This window comes from Amblyomma mixtum, chromosome 4 (assembly GCF_055824585.1).
Source record: "Amblyomma mixtum isolate Tamu chromosome 4, ASM5582458v1, whole genome shotgun sequence".
Lineage (NCBI taxonomy): Eukaryota > Metazoa > Arthropoda > Arachnida > Ixodida > Ixodidae > Amblyomma > Amblyomma mixtum.
This window is the reverse complement of record NC_143015.1, coordinates 7,352,907-7,376,072: the sequence shown is the minus strand read 5'-3', so window position 1 is coordinate 7,376,072 and position 23,166 is coordinate 7,352,907.

The window sequence follows — 23,166 nt, the reverse complement described above, 5'->3', positions numbered from 1 at the left end:
CGTGGCCTTGAGTCTGCATGTTCAAAGCTTCAAGGCTTACTACGACCCAGTTTTGTGGTCCGCACCACGAGTCGCCAATAGGAGGAGAAAACATTTATTAGAATACAGTCCCTATTCCGGGGTGCCATTGGCCGCCGCCGCTGTCCGTGCTCTCTAGAATAGGGCCCGCTGCGCCTCCAGGTCCAAGATGGACAGGGCCGCCTCCCAGTCGTCCCTAGTTGGCTGACTTATAACAGCTACATGTGTATTTTACTGCCACGCCCACACCATGTGGCATAGGTCAGCATACTGCCTGCAGAATTTGCACCTGCCAGTGAAATCGGATCCACGTGTTTTAGTACGGCGGGATTTAAGGAAGACCTGGTTGTGAGCCGTCTAAGGTGGCACTCCTCGTTTCTGTCGGGACCCTAGGCAGGTCCCGGGGGTACTCTCCTGCTGAGGCGTAAATAATTTGTAATATCCGCGTAAGAAATTAGCGGGGTGTTATGATTGCCGCGGCCGGGGGATCGAGCAGAACTCGGGGGAAGGAACGCTGGGGCAGTCGCGTGAGCGGCCTCGTTCCCCTCAACCCCCTGGTGACCGGGCCCCCATACTATCTGTTTTTCACCCATAGCCTAATCCGAATTGCTCTCAAATGCCAATGGTATTCTGCGGGTGACTGGCGCTATCCTACCCCGCATGTAATTTCGGCAGGCCTGCTGCGAGTCTTACATTATGTACTACGCTGCGTCGGAGTGGATAGCTGCCAGTGCAATCGCCACTTCCTTCAGTATTGGCGCGTGGCTAATTTTTAACGAGACCCTGTTCACCTTCTTCCAGTAGTGCTCCACCGCAATGGTGCAGATGCCATCCTCGGTTGGACCTGCTGCATCCACATAGTATATGCCTCTCTATTCCCGTAGCGATATTGAATAAATTTTGCCCTGGAAATATGGCTTCCTTTCTCCCCGCGCCCATTGTGAAGGAGATGGGCATTAGTCCTGCGGATTGCCATCGCTCCTAGCGAGACCCTGCTCAGCCTGGCCGACGGCGGACCACCGCTGCCTCACCGCTGTTTCCGCCATCCCGAGCGCACCAAATAAACAAATGTTGCAACTTTTTAAAACGGTCTTTTCATTAGATGGATAGAGATCTGCTCCCTTTTTTAATTTCCTTTTGGGAAGCAGCATGCACAGAGCAAATAGCAGTGGACGAAAAGGAAATAGCTAATTCAGACAACATCCATTTATCTTCCGGCTTTGTTTGCGCGTTTTAGTGGCGACATGGTACATTGTAGTTAGGGCGCTAGTTTCAGGGTGGGCTACCTTTTGAGATGAGCCACTTCCAGTGACCGCTTTTAGTGTTTGCTTTTGCTATATTGTTAAATTTGCGCTCGCTAAACATATTTCAATTCAAATCATGTGTTTAGGTGCATTGTGGGAGTTTGTCTATCGCATAAAATTTACCGGCCAGAATTTTTCATCTCTGCGGCGAAAGTCCACATTTATTAATCATAAGATAATTAAAACTAGCTTTCAATGCCGACAGCATGTTGTTGTCCTTCTTCGTTAATCTCGACCCTTCTAATGTGCTTTGTGTACCTTGGACATTCATCAAGGAGATCGTCACGGCTGAGTGCGAGACGCCCCGCCAAGAAAGGAAACGAAGATAGAAACTGTGGCACGCAGCGGACGAAACCGACGTAGCCACGGGGAAAGAGCGAAGCAGACGGTGCAAAGTGCGCGCGTTTGCGCGGAAGCAATAATCGTTTACACGGAGACCGAAGAAAACCAGACGGCGTGGGCGCGCGGCTTTAGGGACCGCAAGTGCGTGTGAAACCACGGCCGCGAAGATACATGGGCGCAACGCACCCGCGGGGCGAGGAGGTCGGTATGCCACGGCGTCCCCTCCGTGCAGCCGCCCCGAGGGGAGACAAAGGGACTCGAGTTTTGACGCCGGTGAACGAAACACGCTCTGAGGTTGCCCTCCCAGGCCGACGCATCCCGGCAACGACCCGGACCGTCGAGACGCTCCTTCGGCTACGCATCGCAGGCCCCGGCGAGGTCTCCTCTAGCGACATTCCTCATCCACCTTAAGTACCGATTGGACTGTTTTCATTATCCTCCACTCGATTGATACATGCACTCAAAAGACTCTAATTAGAACTATTTGACGTTGTTTTGAAAACCACCTGCGTGTGGGAATTCTGCCTGATTTTTGCATGTTCATCTATGTTATGTAACCTCTGCTTTTTAGTTTTGTAGTTGTTGTTGATTGTTGTAGTAAACATTGTTTTGGGAGACGTACACCTCTCTGGTTTTTTGACTCACATCCTAGACAGACAGTGACGGAGATGAACTACCTACAAAGCATGTACCCCACTGCTGGTCCCCGTACAAATCAAACGGGGGATGTTGAGTGTGCTCATGGGAACTCCGACACCATCTAAACAATAATTTTTGCAAGGCTTTGATCTTGAAGCCCACTGGAGTGTGCTACAGTCTGTGGTCATTGTCAGTCTTTGATGCGTCTTTTAATTGATTTTTCTAGTCGCCATACAATTTTCGTGATGGTGTTACGTGGGCTGAGGATGCTCTCAGGGCTCCGTATGGGAGGCGCGAGTTTTGGAACTGTGCATACACATTTATTGCGCAGTCTCGTTCGCTCTATCCTAGTGATGCATCCACATATGCAGCACCATTTGCCGAATACACATGTTGATGGTAAAATAGTCCTTGTTAGTAAGAAGCGAACGCTCGTTATAACGTCGACCTTTTTAAAGGGTATCGACTGTATGCTGAACACAACATGATGTACTGAAGAGTTTACACCACAAGACCATATGCGTGTCACGCACGCATTGCTTAATAATGTTATTAAGCCCTTGCAATCACTGTAGAAACGAAAAATAGTCGTGTAATTTTCGATATTTTGAATAGCCAGCACGTGTGGCGAAATTATAAGCCATAAACCAGACATAGAATAGTATTACTAATCGGCTCACTGGGAGTTAGCGGAAAGTGGAATTACAATGAACTGCAATCGAGCCGTTCTCGAAAAGTCCTCTTAACCCATGGCTACAGACCGCGCCAAGCTGCAGCCTAACCGCACTGAAAAAGCAAGCATCTCTCGGCCGAAGGTGTCTTCGGCTGCCAGAAGTACAATAGTGAAGATTAAGCATGGCAAAGAACTCAGTCCCAGTACGAATACTCTATTGCACTAGACGAACGGCGTTGCCGTATCATACGTTGACAGATTTTGAGAATTCACATTAGGTGTATGTGCGATGTTAGGCCCCCATAGCGGGGTGGTGATGGGACTGCTATGGCTGTTCTAAGATTGGAGCATGAGTCTTGAGCTCCGCTCTACGGGTATGACGGGATAGAGTAATGGGTTAATTGGCTTCCATATATGCGGAATAGGTCATTCTCGTCTCTACACTCATAGATTCCGGGGAGTCATCATACCACTCCTGGCGTAGTGGTGGAGCACTGAGAGGATGCGCCACTGCCCTGTGATGGCAGGTGCTGCCAACGGTGGGGTTTGTGCGCAGCAGGTTGCTCTTCCCGAGCGACAAATCATTAATTTAACTGCAACAGGTTGTGCTTACGTCGGAAGGTCACGTGACCTAGGTAGCCTCTGTGGTTGCTCCTCCGGAGATCTTTTATCACTACGTCAACGACGCCGACCCCGCATTTTCTGCACAACGGGAGCTTTAACGCTATCGCGTTAACATATACGCTTACCGCTCAATGACAAGCACGGGCAGAAGCGCGAATGAATCCAAGTTTAAAAACAATTGCGCGTAATGGGCTCGAAAACCAGCTTGCCAAAATGCTGCTGTGTGCGCTTAAAGGCTTACGATACCCGCTTGTGTCTTTGGACGTGCAGCCGCACTGATATTTAAAAAGCATGTTTTAAGGAAAGTAAACGCCTAATAAAGTCCCTCTGTTCCGGTGCACCCTTAAGTCACGTCTTGGAGGAATTAACGGACGAGGGATTAAAAACTGGGAAGGGAGAAAAAATACTAAGGACGATTACGAAACTACCTATTGCGAAATTTAACCATAGCTCTGTAGTTGTTTAGGCTATGCCATATATTAAAGTAATGAATTTGAGAGATACATGTATGCACGGACCATTACAAACCACTCTTTTTTTCCCACGGAGACTCTTTCTTCAAGTAACTATCCTCTTCATTAAAGTCTCTCCCTCTTCCAGTCTTTCATTGTCATGAAGGTGGCTTTGTGCTCGGAGAAGCGAATAGAGATATGTTCAACTTGCTGCACCAATTATTAGTTCATAAACACAGCTTTTATAATAGAAAGGCAGCGCTGTGAGTGGTGTGGGCGACGCGTACAATATATCGCGTGCAGCACACTTCACAGCATCGCCCACCCAGGAAGTGGAGCGTGGCGCGAATGCGAGGAGGCAGCGTGTTGGTGCACGTGCCACCGGGGACACACCTCCAATTCCCTAGCCACCCTGCCTACGCATATGCATTGGTGATGGACGACAGCACGCACGGCTGGATGGATAAGGGTGCAGCCTTTCAATCAGACGGTGGCTCGCGCCACCCAGCCTTGACTCATGAAATTCCACTATTGTTTCCATCTCAGCCGTCGATCAGACAACCTTCACATGCTCATTTCAACCAACTTAAAATAATCTATTTTCCTCTACTGTCCTTCAATCCCAATGCTTTGAATAAACCATCCCCGCTGCTTTCAACTGTACGGTGAAAGCAGCGGGGATACTTTCATACTTTCATTTTTTTACTAGTCGTCTTAGATATTTGCCTGATATTATTTGCATGTAGCCGAAACCTGATACCTTGATTTATTTATAGATTTATACATTTACGTCTATTCTAAAGATGTTTTGTGATTAAAAAGTGTGCACTGAAATCGTTTTATCCTCTTCTCGTGTGTTGTACCCTTATGATGTTTTGTAAATACTTAACAGCTATTTTCCTCTAGCTATAACAGCTATTTTCCTCTATGTGATGCCTTAATTTTTGTGTAAGTTCTACGCGTTTTGTTTGATCTGTAAGTTTTTAGTTTATATAATCTGTAATATATGTGTTTCTTTTGTTGATGCTCTTACAAGTGTTGAGAGTGATGTATAGCCTTCTTTATACTAACTTGCTGTCTTTATTTTAGTATATTGTTGCCTGCATGCTTGTATACTTTTTTTTCTATTGGACCCGTTACTAGCCGTTGGCTATGGGTCCGAGCAGTGTTTGCGTGCATTTGTAAAGCAACAAAGACCAATGAATGAATGAATGAATGAATGAATGAATGAATGAATGAATGAATGAATGAATGAATGAATGAATGAATGAATATACAAAAAAAAGCCCATTACAGAAAAGTATCGTGTGTTCAGCCGTTTCCTCCTCCTCCCCACACGCACCGCATAACGTGTCCATCTTGTGGCGCCTGACTCGGTATGTTTTACAGACATATCAAAGACATATACAATATATAAAGAGCACATATACAGAGACGATTCCCTAGAAGTATCGTAGACATGTTCTTTGGCAATTTCGTGCTTAAGCATTCTGTGTGCTCCCAGGGCCGATTTTGTCAATGTCCCTGTTTTTCGCAGAGCCCTCTCCGTGTCCTTACCCTTTTTCTTAACCGAAAATTCCTGACTTGCGCCCCCCCCCCCCCCCGACCCTCCCCCAAGTGCTGTCCATATATTTGCTTTTCAGTATCTTAGTTGGCTTTCTCCGTTTTGTGTCGGCATTCTTCCTGTATAACTAATTTAAAACGTTTCTAGCCCACTGCTTTTCCCAGGTCCCTTTATTGTTATGTTTTTTTTTCTTTCAATTCCGCTTTTATAAGGCTTAATCATGTTTCCGTTTCACTCCAATCTCGTCATTCACCTTGCGCTGGGCTTTTGGTGTTGTTTTCTTTCAGCATCATCAGTTGGCGTGACTGCGGCTGATAGGGGGCACCAAATGAGCAAGAAGGAGAAGGAAAAATGAGAATAAATATTTCCTTCCCGTAATAAAATTTAAGTTGCATGTCTAGCGTGTACTCGGTCGCATCTTTCGGTGCCCGTGTATTCTTAGCGCTAGTGACCACGCCGGCATCCGTAAGCCAACTAATCCAATTAAGAGCCTTATTTTTTCAATAGAGACCAAAAAGATTCCGATGTAAAATTGCGGTTTGTTCACATGCTACAGGGTTAACCTCCGTTCTTTTTAATCGTATCAAGGAGAAAAGGAGACAATCCTGCTGGCAAGCACGATCGCGGTCTGGCAAAATCCAGTGAGGGACATTGTCAGGAGGCTCGAGACGGAAACTGACTAGTATGTAGTTTTTATTTTTACAAGTCCTTCGTTAGGTAGAAGCTAGCTTTAAGGCTACCAGCCATGGGAGATAGATGCACTGCTATCACCCGATAAAATGCAATTAACAAAAGTCTTCATTAACCAAAAAGAATCAAAAGCAAAAAAGCAGGAGCCCTCCCTTAGAGAGTCAATGTTGATGACAAAATTTTTCTTTGCCGCTGGAAAGACAACGGTTTTGTTACCGCTGTCGCGGTTTCTCTTGAGGTTGCGCCAACGCAGCTGGAAAATCTGTGCTAAACAGAAGAAAAAATAAAAATTGGAGTCTGTTAGCCATTTCTCGCTGCAGCATAGAGCCTGGAATATGGAGACAGGATAGATTACAACGTTTTAATCTACCGACCTGCAGGAAGGGGCATGCAAGGATATTATTTGATGAGATACCGCCTCGGCGTTCACTTTGAGTTCACTCAATGGATGCTGTTGTGGAAATCCCTCTGCCTGCAACGTCATAAGTAAATTGAATCTGGCCCATCTCTTAATTCGGTTTTATTTTTTCTGACCCTTTGCGACTGGGCAACCAAAGCTTTCTGCGGTTGTCCTTTGTTTGTGATTTCTAGAAGGCTTGAGTGGGCAGCGTTGCAACCAGAGTTCACAGATGCGCGATACTATCGCGGAGGCCTTCCCATTTGCGGATCAAATACAGATACGACGGCTCAGCGTCTGCTGTCGGTGGAGTTAGGCCACTTGCGTTGCATGCCGGCTGATAGGTCTTTTTGTAGTTGTTAAAGGCATACCGATGCTCATGTTCCAGCCTATATGACAGCCGTCACAGCTGTCTGTACCATTTTGTTGTGGACGCTCTGCCAACACGCATGCGCGGATGCCATCGATTTTCCTCGGGGTCGGTGATAGGCCGTTGACACACAGAGGAAGAGTCACCGCCGCCGCGCCTCACACGGTGCCTCTGTTTAAAGTCGACTCATCTCTTGCCCCTTGTGGATGAAGAACACTATACAAAGCGCCTGCACCACACGCTTTGCCGGGATTTTCGTCCAGAACGTGTACACTGAGACCTCGTTGTCATCTTTCCTAGGTAAGTTACGGTCTTCGGGTCCGCTTCCTCTTCACTGCTTTTCTACCGCCAATAGCTGCGATCAGTTTATTGTACGATGTGTGTTTCTGAATTTACAATGGAAGTCGATCACGGTGGCTCAGTGGTTAAGGCGCTGGTTAAGTACCCGTTAAAGCAGTGGTGAAGCACCCGGGTTCGAACCAGACCGTGGAACGCAAAAGGCGCCCGTGTGTGCTGTGCAATGTCAGTGCCCGTTAAAGATCCCCAGGTGGTCGAAATTATTCCAGAGACCTCCATTACGACTTCCACTCCTTTCTCTCTTTCTTCTTTCACTCCCACCTTCCTCTCGTTTCTTAGGGCGCAGTTCAGGTGTCCAATGAGATATGTGAGATAGATACCGCGCCGTTTCCTGTCGTCCAAAAACAATTTATCTAATCTAGTCGACCTTAGAAGATACCGAACACAGAGAGGCAGTTTTCGCCAGAAGGCGTGACATGAAGCGTAATAGCAAAATTGGGACTAGATTTTTTTCTTTTCGCACCCAAAGCAGACCTCCCGAAGTAGTTTTTCGTTCTGCTGCATTCTTGCTCTGCTGTGGCAATGTGGAAACCAATCCGGGCCTAGAGAAGTATGACCAAATTCTTCAGTCTAAATGAACTGAGTGCTTTTGAAAAAAGAATTCAAAAAGACCAGGGCGAACTATCAGGCATTTCCGGGAGGATCACTGACATCAAGAAGTCTTCCAAGGTGGTATCCGCCTTGGAGGGCTTTTAAAAATAAATAATAAGGAGGTGGAAGTGCACACTTAATTTGAAAACATTAAAAAGGAATGCACTTTCTCTGAAAAGGGCGATGTTCTGGCTGGCATCTTGGATGACATGAACAATCGTTCTCCTTTAAAATTTTATTTTGAATTGCTAGCGTCGAAAGTTGTGAAACAGCGGAGGGAGTAGGGGTTTATTTCTGCCCCGCTGGCCTGGGGTTATTTGAGGCCATGCGAGTAGACGGGTTCCGCACAGGAACGACGCGACCGGAGACGAAGTAGCGAGAGCCGGAGGGTGCTGACGAAGGCAGTACAAATGTATTTACATTTCTACATTAGTCAAATTCTGCACGAGGGAGAACGTGAGAAAAGACAAGGAGTGAGCACTTAGTAGTACTACTGAACGCTCCTTCAGTCTGGCTGCTTAAATACAGTCCGAGATCCCGAGATCTCAAGGCAGGGAATCTCTGCACTTCATCAACGTCAAGAAAGCAAAAGAAAAAGACATCGTGAACAACAAAAAACGCTCTCAATCACTGGTTTTTGAATATTATTAGTCTGGAGAGCATTGGCCGCACTCTCCCTTTACAATTTCCTAGGTTTATGTTTTTGTAGCCTGATTTATCCTGATCTTCGGGTAGCATTCTGCAATTTTTTTTTAGAGTTTGTGTATATGGTTGTCCATGGCGTCGTAATCTACAAGATGCGCCTCAAGCTGTAAAAAGCATGCTCTCTCAAACACCATGGCCAGGAGCTCCATGACCAGCCACTTAGACTTGGCAGGAAGCAGCTTGGCATTGTTAGTTTCTGCCACCAATACTTGAAAGCCCTTCTCGGCAGCCTCACAGATGTGAAGCACGTCCGCCACGACACTCTGCTTGGGTGAGCGCTGGAAGCCTACAGAACTGAAAGGCAGCAAGACACTCTTCGCAAGATGTACTCGCAGCAACCTTCCGGGCGACAAATCCTGCAAAATAAGGTACTACTGACCGTCTTTATATGTAACCTCCTTTGGACAGACCCATCTTTTCCGAGGCAAAGGACAGACACCGCTGTTGCCGTCGTGAGGATGGTGGTTTTTTTACCGTATGATCACAACAGAGTCCATATCTCTGATACCGAGTCCCATTGCAATGACAACCAAAGAGACGCCATGTCACTAATCATAAGGTTTGCTAGATTGAAAGCAAAACAAAAAACTGGAGCGGACATTAAAGGTCCACGTTAAGGCTATGACGAACCAGTGTTAATGAGCCCATATTTGCGAAGTTGTCGTTCTCTGCACGTACACCCATAGATCTCTGAGAGTCCTCATATCACTCCTGGCGCAGTGGTGCAGCAGTTAAGCAATGCGCCCTTCCCCTGGATAGCAGGTCCTGTCACCGGTAGGGCGAGTCCCAAGCTGCTCTCTCGAGCGACCTCTCGCGACGAATCAATAGTTTACCTACCACCTGCAGCGGTGGGAATTTGTGTTGTTCATAACATAACGTGACCTAGGTGGCCCACCTGCCGCCAAAGTAACTTCTCTGGGGATTTCTACATGGATTTTTCTCTCACGGCCATCGACGCAGACGACGGCGCCGGATTTTCTGCGCCATGGAACACTTGACGCTATCGCGTTAAAATTCCTACAAAAGTTTTCTAGTTAAAAGAGATTACTGAAAAGGTGCGAATCAACGTCGAGTTCTTAGCTCGCATAAATTTGTAGGGAAACAGCTCCATAATGCTGGTTACGGAAATCGCAAATATCAAAGACAAAATCGTTTTCTCTTTCGGCAAACTTATCCAGGAAAACAAAAAGCATTGTCTTTCTTCAGCTAACGGCTGTTCATGTCAGATGACCGCGCAGATAGAGCAGCAATCGCGACGAAATGCTGCATTGTCGCGATGCCCAGCCTTTATTTTTATTGCTCTGTGTAAATTTTCGAAAACTTTTGAATCAGCAGGACGAAGTTGCAACCATCGCATTCAGTGCCCTTGCGATGCTATTGTGGGCGCCGCTACGGATGCAGAACACAGCTAAACCAAGTGAAAAAATGCAAAATTCCATTTCCTGTTTCGAAAAGACCGCTACGACAGACGACACGGCGATGTGTTATTCGGCGAGCGGAATCCGCACCGCAAAAACTCATCTCAACTCGTAGTACACTTGGAGTCTTGTCACTTGCACGCTATCTGCCGTCTACAACGCTCCTTGCCGGGGCCAGTTTTGTAGACCCTGTTGATCTGCAAACTTCGCTAGTGAAATGTGTGACGTGTTATTTCACCTTTTAGGGTTTACTGTGGGAAAATAGTCTGTCTGTGGACACACGTCTCAGGAATAAATGTAAAGACTTTGCTAAAGGGACATGGAAGTAAACTTTGAAAATTTGAGGAAAATGATGAAAACTAACTCGCTCTCAATGTATGATTATACCGAAATGCCGTTAACAATTGACGTATTTTTCAGCAGATTTATTTAGTTTTCACATTTTGTGAGACCACGCCAGCCGGCTCGCTAAACGCGAGGTCAAGAGTGCGACGACATTGAACCCTCATAGGACAGGTGGCCAGCTGCGGTGTTTCAAGTGTGCTGTCTCGCAGCTGTTTGACATTCAACCTGACTCTAGTGACGCAAAAGTTCGTTACGCAACCACGAAACACTAGTCCGACATTCAAGTGTATTTGCATTGATGGCTATAGAACAAAGTAAGAGGTCATGGCTACATGGCGTCAGTGACTACGAGCAAGCGAGGGCAGGGAACTAACTGGTCAGTCACATCCAAGCCAGCAGTACCTTGACATTTTTTGTTGCACGTTGAACTGCAGTGGCGGCAGCGGTTAAACTAACGCCCCTTCCTGCAGCATGCGCACTGTTTGATGTGCGGAGCTGAGATAGAAAGGCACCTACAACGACTCTACCAAGGCATCATGAGACCGCTCGTAAATTTGTGTAGCTCGAAGCAGTTTCAAGTTTACCTTACACTGTAAACATAAATGAGCCTATATTGGAAAAAAAGGGAACAAGCCGCACTCTAGCGCACTTTCTTTTAGGGGAGGGTTATTCCGCCCAAATCCTGGGGTGGACTTCGGCCACTAAAAGTACGGAATACTTACGGTTGGCAGCGTAAACAAATTCCCCCTTCAGAACTTACGAAGTTCTAGCAGTTGTGAAGATTTCACCCGAGGTTTCATGCTCGTACATTTTATAGCCACAAGACCAGAAGGTTTCAGAACAGACTCTTTTGTGTCGTGGAGGAATTCTGTGCGCCGGTCCTAATGTTAGCGGAGCTTCGCTGCAGACTTAAGGTTACTTAAAACAGCGCAAAAGACAAGGACACAGAAAGAAAAGAGAGACACACAAAGCGCTGTGTGTCTTTTCTTTCTGTGTCCTTGTCGTTTGCGCTGTTTTAAAGAATCATGGTCCTCCAACTAGCCCGCACGTCTACCCTCGTAAGACTCAAGATGTACTCGACTATGGATTTATGTTTCTGTCTGTACTGCTCTTCGCTAGCTACATGAGCTAGTTAATTAAACTACTTCTACTTTTACTGACTTCATTTACTATAAGAAGGTAGTGACCTAGTGAATTATCCGACCTTTTTCTTAAGAGTGTGGCCCTGAAAGGGAGTCCGCTAGAGGACAGCTTATTCCTATTTTTACTCCCACACTGGTTTACGCGAGTTTAGAGAGCAGTGCTTATCGTCTCAGAGCATACGAAGCATGAGAAAACTGCAGCTTCTTTCCATTTGGCAAACGCGAACGAACGCAAACGCAGGCGAGAGTGCTGCGGTGCACTGTACTGGGCTGAGCTAAGTGCCCCACGGAACTAGGCCAATGCGAATGCAGACAACTCAGCTCCGCTTTGAGATAAAAGGAATTACGCTTTCCCGCGCCAAGAGTGCATCACTCTAGATGTCAGTAGCATGGCTAACATTCTGGCAGCGTTGTCATTGTCGGAGCTTAGCAGTATTACTTTTCGCATGTATACGACTGGTCAACGGCAAGAAAAACTCCGTCGTCTTCGCGACCGGCATCTAACCACCTGCAATGAAAAATGGCATTATTAAACCTGCATTTATCCAAGGCTTGACGTTTCTGCCAGGAACTTGATGTTTCAATGTTGAATTTTTGTTTTTCTTCTTTTTGCCATCGTTAATAACCACGCCCTCTGAAGTGCATTTGGCCCTCAGGGTATCATTAAGAAATAAAGAAAGAAATATCTCACCGTAGTAAACCTTTACAGGTGTTCTGGGTGGTAGCTTGGGAAATAAAAAAGAAAGAAAAGAAAGAAGAAAAAAGAAAAAAGAAAGAAAAAGAAAAGAAAGATAACACCAGACGGACTTTACGAGTTTAACGTTATGCCTTTCGGATTATGTAACGCACCTGCAACATTCGAGCGGTTCATGGATACAATCCTGCGTGGCCTTAAGTGGCAAATTTGTTTATGTTATTTGGACGACGTTGTAATTTTTGGCAAAACGTTTAGTGAGCACAACAGCCGCCTGGATATTGTGCTTGATTGCATGGAACGAGCTGGCCTTATCCTCAATTCCAAGAAATGTCATTTTGGGAACCGTGAAACAATTGTTCTTGGTCATTTAGTTGATAAAGAAGGTGTTCGACCAGATCCAAAGAAAATTGAAGCTGTCAAAAGTTTTACGGTGCCTCAATCAGTGAAAGAGCTGCAGAGTTTTTTAGGACTCTGCTCGTACTTTCGACGCTTTATAGCTAGGTTTGCGGACATCGCTTACCCACTGACGTGTTTGCTGCATAAAGATGCACCGTTCAATTGGACCAGCGAATGTGACGCAGCTTTCCGACATCTGAAATTTCTTTTGACCTCGGGCCCCATCCTACGCCACTTCTGCCCATCTGCACCAATTGAAGTGCACACTGATGCAAGTGGTATCGGTATCGGCGCTGTACTTATACAACGCCATGGTCACGATCAGCACGTGGTAGCATATGCCAGCCGGTCATTGAGTAAGAGCGAAAGAAATTACACGGTTACTGAGCAAGAATGTCTCGCCGTTGTTTTCGCTGTACAGCGCTTCCGCTCCTATCTGTACGGGAATGCTTTCACCGTCGTGACCGACCACCACTCGCTTTGCTGGCTAGTGAGTCTTCGTGACCCCTGTGGCCGGCTTGCTCGATGGGCTTTGCGCCTACAAGAATTTAATTTCACTGTGGTGCATAAAAGCGGCCGTAAACACTCAGATGCCGATTGTCTTTCCCGTTTGCCGCTTCAAACGACTGATGACGACGCAGACAACTTTGATGAATACTTGGCGTCACTTTCACAAGCCTTCCCCGATCTTCAAGTTTTCCGAACTGAGCAACGCAAAGACCAAACATTAACCTCTTTGTTTGATGCCGCTCAAGATTCTGTAAAGAATACTTTTTGCATTCGCGACGGTTTGCTTTATAAGAAGAATTTCGCTTCTGGAGGAGCACGCATGCTTCTTGTCGTACCCGAAAACCTACGCATCACAGTTCTTGAAATGATGCACGACGACGCCACGTCTGGGCACTTGGGAGTGACACGCACACTCCACCGCACACAGCAACGATTTTACTGGCCTAACATGCGTTCAACCATCCAGCACTATGTAGCCAGCTGTGTGCAATGCCAGCGCTTTAAGCTGCCGACTTCAAGTCCACCTGGCAAACTGCGGCCAATCACACCTCCAACAGCCCCGTTTGAACAAGTTGGCATTGACCTCCTTGGACCTTTCCCACGGTCCTCGAAAGGAAATCGATGGATTCTTGTGTGCGTAGACCACTTAACCCGTTATTGTGAGACAGCCGCGATACCAGCTGCTACTGCGTCTGAAGTATCTAACTTCTTACTTCGTTTCGTCATTCTTCGGCACGGCCCTCCTGCAGTTCTCATTAGCGACCGTGGACGCCAATTTACAGCGGACGTTGTTGAAGAACTTCTCCGCCTCAGCAGCTGCAGTTTTCGCCACTCCACGCCATATCATCCCCAAACGAACGGTGTGGTAGAACGCACTAATCGGACGCTCACCACCATGCTTGCTATGTACGTCGCTGCAGATCATAAAGACTGGGATGGCGTCCTCCCGTTCGTTACTCATGCATACAACACAGCGCAACATGAGACAACTGGCTACAGCCCCTTTTACCTGCTCTATGCTCGCTCGCCTCGCTGTGGCCTTGACACCATTCTACCATTTTTCATCCACGACGAACCTTCTCTTGCGACCACACTCTGCAGAGCTGAAGAAGCTCGCCAGCTTGCCCGCGTTCGAATTTTATCTTCGCAAGAGCGTTCCAAGAACCGCTACGACGTCCAACACCAAGAAGTTTGTTATGTTCCTGGTGACATTGTGTGGTTGTGGACCCCTCTACGCAAGCGTGGTCTGTGTCAGAAACTGCTATCCCACTACACTGGACCGTTTGTTGTGTTGGAGTGCATTAGTGACGTTAATTACGTTATATCGCGACTAACTGCTAGTGGTCGACGGTCACGCCAGTCTCAGGTGGTGCATGTAGCCCGCCTCAAGCGATTCCATCCCAGGCGGTCTGTTTAACTCGCCCGACGGGCTTCGTCTGCGAGGAGGGAAATGTAACGTGCTTCCGTAGAACCTCGACGGAAGAAGCAGAAGATGAAGGACGAGCAGAGAGAAAGGAAGAGAAAGAGCTGAAGGACGCTGGTAGGCTTCCTGCTTCCATCCTGCTCCGACCGATCCCCTCTGTGAATAACCCCCCGTGCGTGCTAAGCACGTAACAATATTTATTGCACGATCTCTAGATTGAAGATTAGAACTAATGGTCTAAGTTTGATTGGCAACTAATTTTCCGCTTATTTTTTGTAAGAGATTACATGGCACCGTTTTCTCACAAGTAGGGCGCATAAAATAAAGCTATTTTTCATTTAAGCCCTTCTGGTGATGGCAGTTTCTTTATTATAGTGTACTGACGAAGAAGTGCCCGCGCGGCAGCGGAACTGCTCTCGGCGAGCGCGTGCTGCCTGTTGGTGCTATTGGAACCGCTGACTGTCGGTGAATGCCGTTCCGCGCTCATTGCTTTGTGCCGTGCTGTTTTTTTTGTGTTCTGTGCCCGAAAACCCATTACAAGTGGTGGAGGTGGACTCTGATCCCGTCCTGGAGCTGAGAAACGGCACCGTTACCACCCCAATGCCGAGAGATACAGCACCACCGCCACCACCGCCGCCATCGGTAGCGCCAGCACCTGTTATCTGCGATGGCATGCCTCGGCAGCGAGACCCAGTGGTCTTCAGCGGCACCGGCGACAATGATGTGGAAGATTGCCTGGCGTCTTACGAGCGGGTAAGCACGCACAACCGCTGGGACGATACCATGAAGCTCAGTAACGTCATATTCTACCTCGCTGACGTCGCTAACCTCTGGTTCCGCAACCATGAAGCGGACATCACCACCTGGTCGGCTTTCAAAACGAACTTCGCGGAGGTATTTGGCCGTCCTGGTGTGCGCAAGCTCCGCGCTGAACAGCGCCTGCGAGAGCGGGCGAAGCAGCCTGGTGAGACGTTCACCAGCTACGTGGAAGACGTGGTGGACCTGTGCAAGCGCGTGAAGTCCGATATGTCTGTAGCCGATAAAATCCGACACATTATGAAAGGCATCGACGAGGACGCCTTTCAAATGCTTCTTGCCAGGCAGCCGGACATCGTTGCCTCCGTCATCAGCTTGTGCCAGAGCTACGAGGAGCTCCGCAAGCAACGCGTCCTCGCTCGTCGCCCTATACGACAGGCTTAGGTACTATCCGTTGATCCTGTGGTCGCTGGAGAGCCCCAGTTCATGCAGGAAGTGACACGCTTTATTCGTGAAGAAGTTGCGCGTCAACTCGCACTCGTTCATGGGGCTCCAACTCTGTCATCAGCACTTCCGCCGGCCTTTCAGCAGACCATCCAGGCACAGGTCACAGACGGCCTGCAGATCGCGGATGCCGTGCCACCCGTCTCTCAAGAGGCAGTGGCTGCCCCGCTTACCTACGCCGCCGTCCTGTAACGCCCGGCTCCTCATCCCTCGGGGAATTTCTCCGACGCCACAGCAGCTCCGCTGCCTTTGGCACCGCGACCTGTTCGGTCGTATCGGGTTCCCGCGCCACCATCGTTGCCGTACACGGCGCCGGCCCACCTTCCCTACGGTCGCCCATGGCGCACTCGCGACAACAGGCCCATTTGTTTTGCCTGTGGCATTGCCGGACATGTCACTCGCTACTGCCGCCATCATACCTATTCGCCTGCTGACGTCATGACGCCAACAGCATACGGACCTTACACGCAGCACTACCCTATGCAGCCTAGTTCGCCACCATCTTCGTTCAGAACTGACAACCAGTCCGCAACGACGCAGCACTCCCATTCTCCGCGGCGCCGTTCCATCTCCCCGATGCGCCGCCGCGTCAGCCCCGGTGAAGTGGAAAACTAGTGAGCGGAGTTCCCGAGGCAAGAGCTGCGCCTTCGGCGAACTTTACAAGGCCTCTGACGCCCCCCACCATTGTCGTTTATGTAGTAGTAGATGATGTTGTAACGTGCGCCTTGATCGACACCGGAGCAGCCGTATCAGTTATGGACGCAAAATTTTGCCGCCGCATCAAGAAAGTTCTCCCGCCATTTCCTGATATTTTGCTCCGTACTGCTGACGCCCAGCAAATTCAGCCGCTTGCCGCTTGCACTGCACGAGTTGCTATTCAAGACGTCATCTACGCAATTGAGTTCGTGGTACTCTCCTCCTGCTCGCATGACGTCATTGTTGGGTGGGACTTTCTGTCGCAACACTCTGCTGTCGTCGACTGCGCCCGTGCTGAAGTCACCCTCTCTGTCCTCCCCGACGACTCCAGAGCCGAAACCCTCGAGTATCCGGACAAGCTTCTTCTTTCTCATGATGTCGACCTTCCTGCTTCCTCGTCCGTTGTAGTCTCCCTGTCCTGTGTCTCTCCAGCCGATCCACCCGACACACCTGTACTCTTTACTCCCTCGGAATTGTTCGTTAGCCGCAGAAATCTACCGCTTCCCTTCGCTGTCCTCACGGTGACCTCCGGAACAGCAACCATGCTCATCAGCAATCATCTACCCTCTCCTTTAACTCTGCTTCGTGGTGAATGCATTGGCTACGTAGCATCGGCTGAACTCCGACAAGTCGACGACGACGTCGAGGCCGCTTCTACACCGTCGGTCAATGCTCTCACCTTGGCTCCCCCGTCACGCCGATCACCCTCTGATGTCCTGTACAGTGCGATCCATCGCGACCTTCATTCTACGTGCCGTGACCAGCTGTACGCCCTTTTCTGCGAATTTAGTTCGTCTTTTGATGCGTGCCAAACTCCACTCGGCCGTGTCTCCGCTGTTACACATACTATCGATACTGGCACCCATCTTCCTCTGCGCCAGCGACCATATCGCGTGTCAGCTCCGGAGCGTCAAGTCATCACTGAGCAAGTGGACGACATGTTAGAGCGCGGGATTATACAGCCCTCGAAAAGGCCATGGTCTTCCACGGTCGTTCTCGTTCGAAAGTAAGACGGCTCTATCCGATTTTGCGTGGATTACCGACGGCTGAACACTGTAACTCGGAAAGACGTTTATCCTCTGCCACGCATAGATGACGCCCTCGATTGCCTGCAAGGAGCAGAATTTTTTTCGTCGCTCGCTCTGAGATCTGGTTATTGGCAAATGCCCATGGCCGAAGATGACCAGGAAAAAACAGCCTTCGTCACGCCTGATGGGTTATATGAGTTTACCATAATGCCATTTGGGCTTTGCAATGCCCCTGCAACATTCGAAAGAATGATGGATAATGTTCTGCGTGGCCTAAGCTGGAAGGTGTGCCTCTGCTATCTTGATGACGTCGTCGTGTTTTCGGCCGACTTCTCGACTCATCTTACTCGTTTGCGCCAAGTGCTGACTTGGCCGCAACACCGCAGGGCTGCAATTGTTTGAAAAAATGCCATTTCGGAGCTCGCCAAATGACCATCCTCGGCCACGTCGTCTCAAAAGAGGGCATCCTTCCGGATCCCACAGAACTTAGTGCGGTTGCCGAATTTCCGAAGCCATCCACGCCCAAAGAACTGCGCAGTTTCATCGGCCTATGCTCGTATTTTCGGCGCTTCATCCGGAATTTCGGCACCATCATTTCTCCTTTGCCGCGACTTCAAGCCCAAAGTTCCTTGTCGTCATGGTGCTCCAAATGTGATGATGCTTTCGCTACACTACGCCGGCTCCCTACTTCACCACCCATACTTCACCACTACGACCTGAACGCTCCAACGGAGATCCACACGGATGCTAGTGGCATAGGCATCGGCGCTGTGCTTGCTCAACGGAAGCCTGGATTTCATGAATATGTTGTCGCCTATGCCAGCCGCACGTTGTCCAAAGCCGAGATCAATTAATCCGTGTCCGAAAAAGAATGTTTGGCCATTTTGTGGGCAATAACCAAATTTCGACCACATCTCTACGGCCGTCCATTCGACGTAGTCACCGACCACCATGCTTTATGCCGGCTGTCGTCCTTGAAGGATCCATCAGGCCGACTTGGTCGTTGGGCTCTGCGACTTCAGGAGTACGACATCCGAGTCATTTACAGTTCCGGACGCAAGCACTCTGATGCCGACGCCCTCTCGCGGTCACCGCTACTTGCCAACGATGCCACCCTCTCTAGCATTGACCCCGTGCTCTCTTCGTTACATCCTCCAAACATGCATCTGGAGCAGCGCAAAGACGCCTGGATAACCTCTCTCGTGCATCTCCTTTCCGGCCGCACTACACCAGCGCACTCCCGCTCCCTTCGTCGTCAAGCCCGCCACTTCACTCCTGCAAGACGGTCTTCTTTATCGCCGGAATTACATGCCAGATGGTCGAAGCTAGCTACTTGTCATACCTCGCCACTTACGCACTGAAGTCTGCGCATCTGTTCATGCCGAACCCCAAAACGCTCATGCTGGTCTCTTAAAAACATACACGCGACTTCGGCACCGGTACTACTAGCGCGGCATGTACACCTTTCTACGAAAGTATATTCGCTCATGCCTCGACTGCCAACGCCGAAAGTCACCATCGCAGTGCCTTTCCGGACCATTGCAGCCTTTACCTTGCCCTGCACGTCCGTTTCATCGTGTGGGCATCGACCTTTATGGGCCTCTGCCGCCTTCTACTTCTGGTCACCGTTGGATTGTCGTCGCCGTCGACCATCTTACGCGCTATGCCGAAACGTCCGCTCTTTCGGCGGCTACAGCCAGGGACGTAGCTTTTTCATTCTGCGCAATCTCGTTCTTCGCCACGGTGCTCCCCGCGAGCTTCTTAGCGACCGTGGCCGCGTATTTTTATCAGATGTTGTCCAGGCGCTCTTACAAGAATGCCGCGTAGTTCATAGAACAAGCGCGGCGTACCATCCTCAGACGAATGGGCTGACCGAATGGTTTAACCGGACGCTCGGTGACATGCTCACCATGTATGTCACTTCTGACCACTCCAACTGGGACCTCGTACTGCCATTTGTGACATACGCCTATAATACCGCCGTCCAGTCTACTATTGGGTTTTCGCCATTCTTCCTTCTTTATGGACGCGAACCTACCTGCCTGCTTGACACCACCCTCCCCTACCATCCTGATGCCTCTGACTGCTCGCCTGCTTCTGAAATAGCCCACTATGCCGAAGAATGCCGCCAACTAGCCCGATCTCTCACGTGCCACGATCAACATCTTAAGAAGGAACGCCGTGAATCAGGTCAACTCTTTACCCGCCTACCTGGCCGGCTCCCTTGTTTGGCTCTGGGTCCCTTCTGGTCCTCCCGGCCTGTCGTCCAAGTTCCTCACCAAATATCACGGCCCCTACCGTGTTGTCCGCCAGAGTTCCCCCGTGAACTACGTTGTGGAACCGTTGACACCCTCCTCTGACCACCGCCGCCGTGGCCGTGAAACCGTTCACATCAGCCGTCTCAAGCCTTACCACGAACCCGTGATATGTACCACGCCGTTAGTCGCCAGGATGGCTTCTCCTTCGCCGGGGGCCATTGTAACGACGAAGAAGTGCCCGCGCGGCAGCGGGACTGCTCTCGGCGAGCGCGTGCTTCCTTTTGGTGCTATTGGAACCGCTGACTGTCGCTGAACGCCGTTCTGCGCTTATTGCTTTCTGCCGTGCTGTGTTTTGTGTTCTGTGCCCGAAAACCCATTACAATAGCAATGAAATTGCCTTATCCACTATATATATTGAAATCCCCTGTCATCCATTGCTGATGCGGCTGAACATTGAGAACTATACAGAGTGTTTTACTTAAGATTTTGCACAATTTGTAAAAATAGGCCATCTCAGTTAGAAGAGCGCTATTTTCGGCATAGCATTTGCAGCGGTGTAGTACACTTGAATGCAGCTGAGATGTGCTAACTAAAAGGCTGGTTAGCTAATACTCAATAGTTTATAATTTATTTATTGACCTATTTATTTGTTTATGCATTGAATTATTTATTTATTTATTTATTTATTTATTTATTTATTTATTTATTTATTTATTTATTTATTTATTTATTTATTCATTCATTCATTCATTTATTTATACAATACTGCTAGCCTACAGGTGAGGCTTTCAGCAAGAGTGGGAGGTATGAAGTACATACAGAAGCAATACAGGCGAAAAACAAACTAAGGCAAAACAAGACATATCTCTCATTCCTTCCTTTATCCCTTCCCTTAAGGTGTGGTTCTGGTGTCCGCCGTGATGTGAGACAGATACTGCGCCATTTGCTTTCCTCAATAACCAATTTTCAACAACACTGCCTCCATAAATCGATACAAACAACCGAGGAAATGCACGCGCGGATCGACAAAATAGCATAAAAAATAGTAGTTGGACGTGGCTTATTCAAAGCGCCTACAAGTAAACTGAAGGCTTTAAACGAATGATTCAGTAGTACTTTCCACAACACTGGCTGGCAGCCGATTCCACTCATGTATCGTCTTCGGAAAGAATGAGTTTGAGAATGTGTTTGTATGACAGGAATAATCTTTTAATTTTTACAATGGTGTGGCCAGGTGGTTCGCCTGCACACTGGCTCTATGTACTCGAGTTTTCTCATACCAAGCTTATCGTGGCATAGCGAGTACGTCTATAGTAATCGATCACGTTCGCGCCACTTTTTTAGACACTCTAATCCTGCCTTCTTTACCACAGCACAGGCTGAAGTACGCCAACTGTGAGAGCGGCATATAAACCTTGCCGCATTCTTTTGGACGTGTTCAAACTTATTAATGTTGCCTTTCGTGGACGGGTCTCAGACGATTGATCCTTATTCTATGACAGGACGAGCTAAACTTTCTTATGCCACTAATTTCATCTTGTGCACAAACCAAATGTGCCTCTACGGCACACAGCATCCTGCGTCCACTAGTAGGTACAACAGACCTATTTGAAGGACTCTGCTCACTTCGTCAAGATGTTACGTAATATCGTAATTCAAGAGGACAACAACATGGTGTCTTTTCACTTAATATCCATGTTCACCAGTGTGCCGGTGGATCTCACGGATCAGTGCTCTAAAGATGATCTTAAAAACAACGAATCGCTTGCTAACCACACTCCGATCGAAGTTGACCTATGCCGCCTCCTGAAATTTTCCTTGCAAAGCACGGACTTTGTATTTAACGAGTTCTACAAGCAGTTGTTCGGAACCGCTGTGGGTGCTTCCATTTCAGTTAACATGCGTCAACCTGGCTCTGGAAACAATCGAGGCACTCGCCCTTGCTTCCTTTAACCGTCAACGAAATGTACTCCTGCACTATGTTGATGAGTGCTTCTACATGTTGAACCGGGAAGACTCGCCAGCACTGCTGCAGCACCTCAATTCTATCAAGCCAACAATAGAGCTCACAGCAACTTGTGCGGGTAAAGGACAAGCTAGAACGCGCTAGATATCCCGGTGTCATTTACAGAATTCCTTGTTGAGACTGCGACGCAGCATACATCGGCGAATCCGGGGACTAAAGGAGGCGGCTAAGGAACCATAAAAACAACGTTGCCAAGGGACCAAGGGACATGCCGTATCAAACGGCTTGGCAGAACACCAAAAGCTCATCGATCACAATATCGCCTGGGATTTAGCTAGCATCATTGCCATCGAGAAATCATTAACTTCCCATCTACTCCTAGAGACATTTCACATTCAAGCAACTCCGCCCGCACTTAATCTGACACGTGGACCCATCCCTTCACGACCTTCACGCGTATAAACACGGCCGTTCCGCTGTTCAAGGGACTCGTACTTGTCCAGAACAGTCATTTCTTGTTTTTTGCGAGTGTGTGGATTTATAACGGAGCACCGGCCAGCGCTGGACACAGCAACGCCACCACTCGTCTCACATACGAGTGAGCACAAAACACGAAGTGCTGCAAGGCAAGGCATCACAACACAATGGCCAACAAAAATGGAATAATATTTTGTAAGAAGCCATCGACATCATCAGAGAAAAATGTATTTCTCGGTTTTCTCCTGATAACAATGTAGAAGCTCCACTAGAGAACAGTCTCAAGGTGCTTCAAACTTCTTAATGCCGCACTGTTTGACACCTAGAGTCACAAGTTATAATATATGCTCACCTACTCCATAATAACAAGCAGTGATGATTCGCCCCTCACCGTCTGCTGTGAGCGCGCGTACACTATCTGTTGGCGAATACTGGGGCTGTTATAAATACTTTGCATCAAAACGAAAGCCTATTTTGTCCATGTTGTTTCTAAAGCCATGGGCACAGTAACCAGCTAAAAGGAAAGCCTCAGAATTTCTGGTCTTGCATGGAATAGCGCTTGCTTTCATTTCATCATCTTCAGCAGCCTGACAACGTCCACCGCAGGGCAAAGGCAGGGCAATGCCTTTCCAAATTAACCCTGTCCTGTGGCTAGCTGCGGCCACCCTATCCCCGCAATCTTCTTAATCTCGTCTGCATACCTAAGTTTCTGTCACCCCGTGGTACGCTTGCCTTCTCTTGGAATTCACTCCGTTCCCCTTAAGAGCTAGCGGTTAGCTTGCTTCACATTACATGCCCTGCCCAAGCCCATTTCTTCCTCTTGA